A 7494-nucleotide genomic window follows, 5' to 3' on the forward strand; every position below is an offset into this window, starting at 1 on the left:
TTTTTTTTTTTTTTTTTTTTTTTTTTTTTTACAGAATCAATTTTGAAAAAAAAAAATTGTATCAGGATCGGTTTTATTGCTAAAAACCGATCCTGATAGTATCTGGATCGGTTTTTAGCAATAAAACCGATCCAGATAGTTTTTTTCTTTTATTTGGAAACTATTTTTATATGGTTATGTTTAAATAAATATAAAAAATTACATATTAGAAATATAAGTTAATTATTTAATAGAAATTTCATTTAATTTTCAAATTCTACTTAAATAATATTAAACAGGAGATAGGTACTATTTGACATTGATATTTCATTAATGTAATTTTGATGAAAATTAATGTAATTTATATTATTAAAATTTATGTGATAATATAATTAATTATTTGACATTGATATTTCATTTTGAAGTCATTTTGACTATTGAATTTTTTTATACAATCATGCATGATGCATCAATGACTTGTGCCATATAATAATATACATAGGACTTGAACCCTTGTTGTGTGGAGTTGTGAAGGAACGAATACGAACATTAGCATTTGGTCGATCGGAACCGTTAAAATGAAAGAATGTCATATTAATTTCACCATTATAAAATTTGATACAATTCGGGATTCATTTACTAGTTCATCAAAGCAAAACAATATAGCAACATCGCACGGCCGTAAATAGTTTACGTTGGATCTTAATATTATTTAAGTAGAATTTGAAAATTAAATAAAATTTCTATTAAATAATTAACTTATATTTCTAATATATAATTTTTTATATTTATTTAAACATAACCATATGAAAAGATTTTCCAAATAAAAGAAAAAAAACTATCTGGATCGGTTTTATTGCTAAAAACCGATCCAGATACTATCAGGATCGGTTTTTAGCAATAAAACCGATCCAGATAGTTTTTTTCTTTTATTTGGAAACTCTTTTCATATGGTTATGTTTAAATAAATATAAAAAATTACATATTAGAAATATAAGTTAATTATTTAATAGAAATTTTATTTAATTTTCAAATTCTACTTAAATAATATTAAACAGGAGATGGGTACTATTTGACATTGATATTTCATTAATGTAATTTTGATGAAAATTAATGTAATTTATATTATTAAAATTTATGTGATAATATAATTAATTATTTGACATTGATATTTCATTTTGAAGTCATTTTGATTATTGAATTTTTTTATACAATCATGCATGATGCATCAATGACTTGTGCCATATAATAATATACATAGGACTTGAACCCTTGTTGTGTGGGGTTGTGAAGGAACGAATACGAACATTAGCATTTGGTCGATCGGAACCGTTAAAATGAAAGAATGTCATATTAATTTCACCATTATAAAATTTGATACAATTCGGGATTCATTTACTAGTTCATCAAAGCAAAACAATATAGCAACATCGCACGACCGTAAATAGTTTACGTTGGATCTTAATATTATTTAAGTAGAATTTGAAAATTAAATAAAATTTCTATTAAATAATTAACTTATATTTCTAATATGTAATTTTTTATATTTATTTAAACATAACCATATGAAAAGATTTTCCAAATAAAAGAAAAAAAAAACTATCAGGATCGGTTTTATTGCTAAAAACCGATCCAGATACTATCAGGATCGGTTTTTAGCAATAAAACCGATCCTGATACAATTTTTTTTTTTCAAAATTGGTTCTGTAAAAAAAAAAAAATCAGGGTCGGTTTTTTATAAAAAACCGATCCTAATAGTATCAGGATCGGTTCTTTATAAAAAACCGACCCTGATTTTTTTTTTTTTTTTTTTTTTTTTTTGCAGAACCAATTTTGAAAAAAAAAATTTGTATCAGGATCAGTTGTTCTAAACAACCGATCCTAATAGTTTAACTATTAGGATCGGTTTTTTAGAACAACTGATCCTGATACTATCAGGATCGGTTTTTTAGAACAACCGATCCTAATAGTTTAACTATTAGGATCGGTTTTTTAGAACAACCGATCCTGATAGTATCAGGATCGGTTTTATAAAAAACCGATCCGGATAGTTCACAAATTAGGATCGGTTGACTAAAAAACCCGATCTAACTAGTTTTTAGGATCGGTTTTGTTCAGAAAACCGATCCAGATAGGTATTAGTATCGGTTGTTTCATATAACCGATCCAGATAGGCCGATCCTGATTCATGTTTTTCCACTAGTGTTCTTAAATGCTTTCTTATTTTTGCTTTCAATTAAGGACCGCTATAAATTGGGAAATTAAATAGACAAAATAATTCTCATATAAGCGTGTGGCATTAAAAGAAAATTTTAATATTTTTGATAGGGCAGTGATTGTATATTTGGAAATTGTTTGGACTTATGTGGGTGTAGTAAATTCAATTTGATAACTTTTGTTGGCCTTGCTAAGAAAAAAGAGAATGATTTTCGTTTTCAAAATTCTAATGCTCGATCCGAACCGTTTAACATGATTTTCTTACTTGCAGACCGAATTTTATATTTTTTTAGATTTTTTTTTACTATTTTTAAAAATAGATAGAAAATCAATGTTTTTGGATGGTCCAAAGTTTTCATATAAGAAATTATAAAATTCGATATGCAAGTACATATTCATATGATAATCATGTTGAACAGTTCGAATCGATCGTTAGAATTTTGAAAACAAAAATATTGATTTGTATTACGAACCAACTCGTAATATGCATAATGTCATAGACTCACTCTAAAAAAAATAGCTCACAACATTGGAGCTTTGAAATCAAAGTAATCGAAGTTGAAAAACAAAATAAAGCAAATAAAGTGCAAGCCAGTAACAAATAAAGTACTGGTAAAGTGATAAAATAGAAAAAAAAAGGGAAAATTTATAGATCTTGTTCCTAATCAAGCTATTAGGATCGCCTCTTACGTCTGTAGTACCCAAGGTTCTAAATAGCGTTTATCGCGTCATAGCGGGAAACCGAAAAAAAAGCTATAACGAATAGCGTCGCTATAGCGAAAGCTATGCCACATAGCGTTTTTTTATTTTTATAAAAATTATATCATATATTTGTACTAAATATCAACATTATCTAAGTCTCATAGAATAATAAATAACATCAAATTGATTAAAAAAATTATAGTATTCATATTGAACCAATACAAAGTCCAAATTGCGACTCAAAATATCCATAGTATTACTAATATCATAAACTATCGATCTTTTTCTATTCAAAATATATTCAGCATCATGACATAATCTATCTTTTTTCTATTTAAATTTCAGAATAACCTAGACATCATGGCATAATTAATTATCTTAATCTATTCAAAATATTCAAACTACCATATAGTAAGTATCATTTTGTTACTTCAAGAAATATCTTAATATATTTAATCTGAGCCTTTATTTAAAGCCCATATAAATTAAAAAAAGAAAAAAAAAACAGCTCATGTTGCATAGCGCGCTGTAGCTTCCTTATTTGATCTCATTTAATAATTAATAATTTTTTTTATCAAAATAATAATTAATAATTTAATATAAAGCTTAATACGTCAATTATAAAAAAAAATCACGGTTAAAATCCAATCCGAGCCTTTATTTAAAGCCCATATAAATTGAAAAGAAAAAAAAACAGCATGTTGCATAGCGGGCGCTATTTGCGCTACACGCTATGCGCTATAGCGGACCGCTATTACCGCTATAGCGTCTGTAGCTCAAATAGCGTGTTTTAATTGTATAGCTTAGCGTTTAGGGTCCAAAAACGCTATAGCGCCACTATAGCGCGCTATTTAGAACACTGGTAGTACCTCATGAGCTAGCTCTTATGTGTTATTTGTTTCTCTCATATGACAAATGAATTATTCAGATTTAATTTGGCGGTGTCAAAGTTTTGTGATTTGAAAATAATTCGATTATAATTTAAAAATAATTCAAAATTATCCGGATCGAAGATTTCAACTCCACAAGAGATCAAAAAAAAAAATGAATAATTCGTAAAATTTAGAAAATATTTATGAAATTCACAAATAATTCGGTCAAAGTTTGTTCTTTCCTTATAAAAGAAAACATTGGACTCTAAAATCAAAATAAACTAGAGCAAGAAAGAGGACATAAGATATTCAAATAAACAAATAATCAAATTTCTGTTTTCAAGCCTAAGAACTTCAAATAAAAATAAAATAAAATTCTGTTTTCAATATCTAGCAATTTTTTTCTACTTTTAACATGTTATTAACTTTTCTAATTATAGTAGATTTTAATTGAAAGCAGAAAATAGAAATTAGGAAGGTTTTTAAGAAGGACCAAAGTAATACATAGAAGAAGAAAATTCTCTCCCTCAATAGTTGAATTTGTGCCTCAAGAAAGCAAGCACGAACCACAACCAATCATGAGACCCGGTCAACCCGCTACACCTAACCATGCCCGACGTCGGCCAGATTTAATCCTCTCCCTCCCCGAACGCGACCTCACCTCTATCGCTGTCCCTCCGCCTCCCTCCACCGCTCCCTCTACCACCACCACCACTCGCCCAATCGTCACACCTCCAATCTCTGACCTGGAGCGTGTGCGCCGCATCGGTTGCGGTACCGGAGGCACCGTCTGGCTTGTGCGCCAGCACTCCACCAACCGGATCTATGCCTTGAAGGTGATTCATGGCAACCATGAAGAAACTATTCAACGGCAGCTAGCCCGTCAGATCCAGATCCTTTGCACCCCGGATAACCCCTTTGTGGTGCAGTGCCACGGCATGCATGTCCAAGGTGGTGAGATCCAGCTCGTTTTAGAATACATGGATGGTGGATCCCTCGAGGGTCGCCACATCCCCAATGAAGCCTCCCTCTCTGATGTGGCTCGCCAGGTATTAGGAGGATTGGCCTATCTGCACCGGCGTCACACAGTGCACCGTGACATCAAGCCGTCGAATCTGTTGATCAATTCAGAGAGGCGGGTGAAGATAGCGGATGTCGGAGCGATCCTAGCACAGACCGCCTCTCTGAATTCGGTAGGCTATATGAGCCCAGAGAGGATCAACACGGATCTGAACCATGGGAGATATGACGGGTATGCGGGTGATATTTGGAGTTTCGGGTTGAGCATCCTCGAGTTCTACCTGGGGAGGTTCCCCTTTGGAGAGAACTTGAGAAAGCATGGAGATTGGGCTTCGCTGATGTGTGCGATTTGTTACTCGGAGCCGCCGCAGGTTCCTATCAGTGCTTCAGCAGAGTTTAGGGATTTTATTGGAATGTGCTTACAAAGAGACCCGGCAAGAAGGCTTACCGCCCCGCAACTCCTTCAGCATCCGTTTATCATGAAGCATGCCGCCGGGATGCCTCCGTCGTACGAGCCAATTGAAGAATGATCAGGGTTGTTGTTGTTGCAAATTTGAGGAGGGAGCAGAGAGATGGATGTGTTAGTCTCCTTTTCTTCTTAATTTAAATTGGCCTTTTTTTTTAAACTTCTTATCTTTTTCTTTATTTTTCATGGGATTATATTGGTGGTCTTAATTAAACCTTTGAAATTGGTTTATCTCAAGCTAGCATGAATGATAAGAGGTGGAAATAGAGATAATATCAGGGCTATTAATCTTTTTTTTTTCCTATTGTTTCTTTTTTCATGTAATGCTCTTTCTTTGCGGTGGATGTAGATTACAAGTGCAAATAAAAAAAAAAAAAGAATTTAGTTTAATTATGTAAGAATTCATCTTAAGTTTTATGAGGATACAATTTACATATATATGTTATATAGGGATTCATTTAAATTAAATCAGGATTCGGCTTAGTTTGATAGATATTCAGCTTAAAGGGTTTCATGCACCGGATGAGTTGTATAAACTATAAACCAATGGTTATTTTGCTATGATTCATTATAATGAATTATTTTGGATAATTTTATGAAATATTCTCTATTTTAAAAACCAAGTCAAAATGCCCTTCCTCTAATATTTTTAGAATTATCATTGTGATCTCAAATACATAACCTCATTTTCTTTCCCAACTCTCCAGGGGCAGATCCACAGACAGCAAAGGGGGCATCTACTCTTTCTGAATTTTGAAATTCAGTACAAAAATACAGATCCGGTGCTACTTTGTTCCTTTTTGAAAATTGTTTTGCCTCTCCCTAAAATTGGAAAGCCCGCCCGATCAGTCCAAAAGTACTGTTAATGAGAAACTTTGTTGTTTTTATAACAAATTTATAGAAATTTACGGATCCGGGTCAACTTTGTTGTTTTATAATATGTAAAATGATATTATTGTGTTATTTTTTATTATATAAAAGTATATACTTTTTTTTTATTATTATGTTGATTGTTTTCTATCTAGTACCCGATTAGTTAATGAGTATGAATCCGATAAGATATTTTAATCTTATTCTTGTCTCTCACTGACAAAAATCATGCGTCCGCCCTGCAACTCTTCACCTCCCTTCCTCTCATTTACTTCTCTTAATCTAAATTATTTGTTCTATTTAATCTAATATTTTGCACAAATATATACAATTCTGAGCATTATGTGAAAAATCCTCTTAGTTTTGAGCATTATCTAATATTTATTAGATTTACTTTTTGAAACTTGTTAGAAGTGAAAAGGAGGATTTAAATGCATATATCTGTGTCTCCAATATGCTTCTATTTTTAAAACGTATTCACTTGAAATTAAAAAAAATCCTTTATTTTGATTGTTATGTTGACTTGCAAAAAATACTAATGGATGAGTTCTGAACGTTAACTTTTCAACTTATTGCTTCTTATAAAAATAAAGTGAAAAAGTGATACTTTTTTTATGTGCACAAAGAATAAAAAATAATATATTATATCTAATAATTTTATTTTTGACATATAAATTTTAGAATTTAGTTATTAGAAATTTAAAAAGTAGATATCTAACGGAGACACATAAAATAAAGACATTTGAATCCTTCTCATAAAATAATTAAAATATCTATTCTAGAGCGTGCTTCATTAGTGTTCAAATGGTAACTTTAATATCATATATTATTTATTCTAATCTAATAGATAATATTTTAAATAGTTCTAAATACCTCTTTGATTTAACAAAAACTTTTAAGAATTATTTCCAGTGCACAAAGACCTCATCAGGAAATCTGTAAAAATAAAATTAAAAATTAGCAAATTAATATAATAACAAAGCCATCTCCATCGGACTCATTCAGTCCCGAAATTTTAATTTTTATCACTAAAAAAAAATCAAATAAGAACAATTTAATCAGAATTTCATTTCTAACACGGTTGCATCTTTAGGTTGCAGATATAAATTGAGTGTCCACAATATTAAATTAATGACGGACATATATATATATATATATATATATTTTTTTTGTGAGTAGAGCAGTTTGTATTGATTTAGTGATCCTAAAAACTTTTTTAACCAATCAAAACTTGATGAAGTATAATCAACCAATCAAAGTATGAAAACTATAAAATCTTGATCAAAGCCGTGTAAATCAAACTTTTCAGCAAAAAAAAAAATGTAAGTGTCCGTCATTTACTGTTGCGGACACTCAATTTATATCCGT

At 30.5% G+C, this 7494-nt stretch overlaps 1 pseudogene; it reads left to right on the forward strand.

Moving 5' to 3' along the window:
* Window positions 1–4103: 4103 nt before the first annotated feature.
* Window positions 4104–5644, forward strand: LOC144547966 (mitogen-activated protein kinase kinase 5 pseudogene; annotated as a pseudogene).
* Window positions 5645–7494: the final 1850 nt, after the last annotated feature.

Source organism: Carex rostrata, chromosome 32 (genome assembly GCF_964058835.1).
Source record: "Carex rostrata chromosome 32, lpCarRost1.2, whole genome shotgun sequence".
NCBI classification, from domain to species: Eukaryota; Viridiplantae; Streptophyta; class Magnoliopsida; order Poales; family Cyperaceae; genus Carex; species Carex rostrata.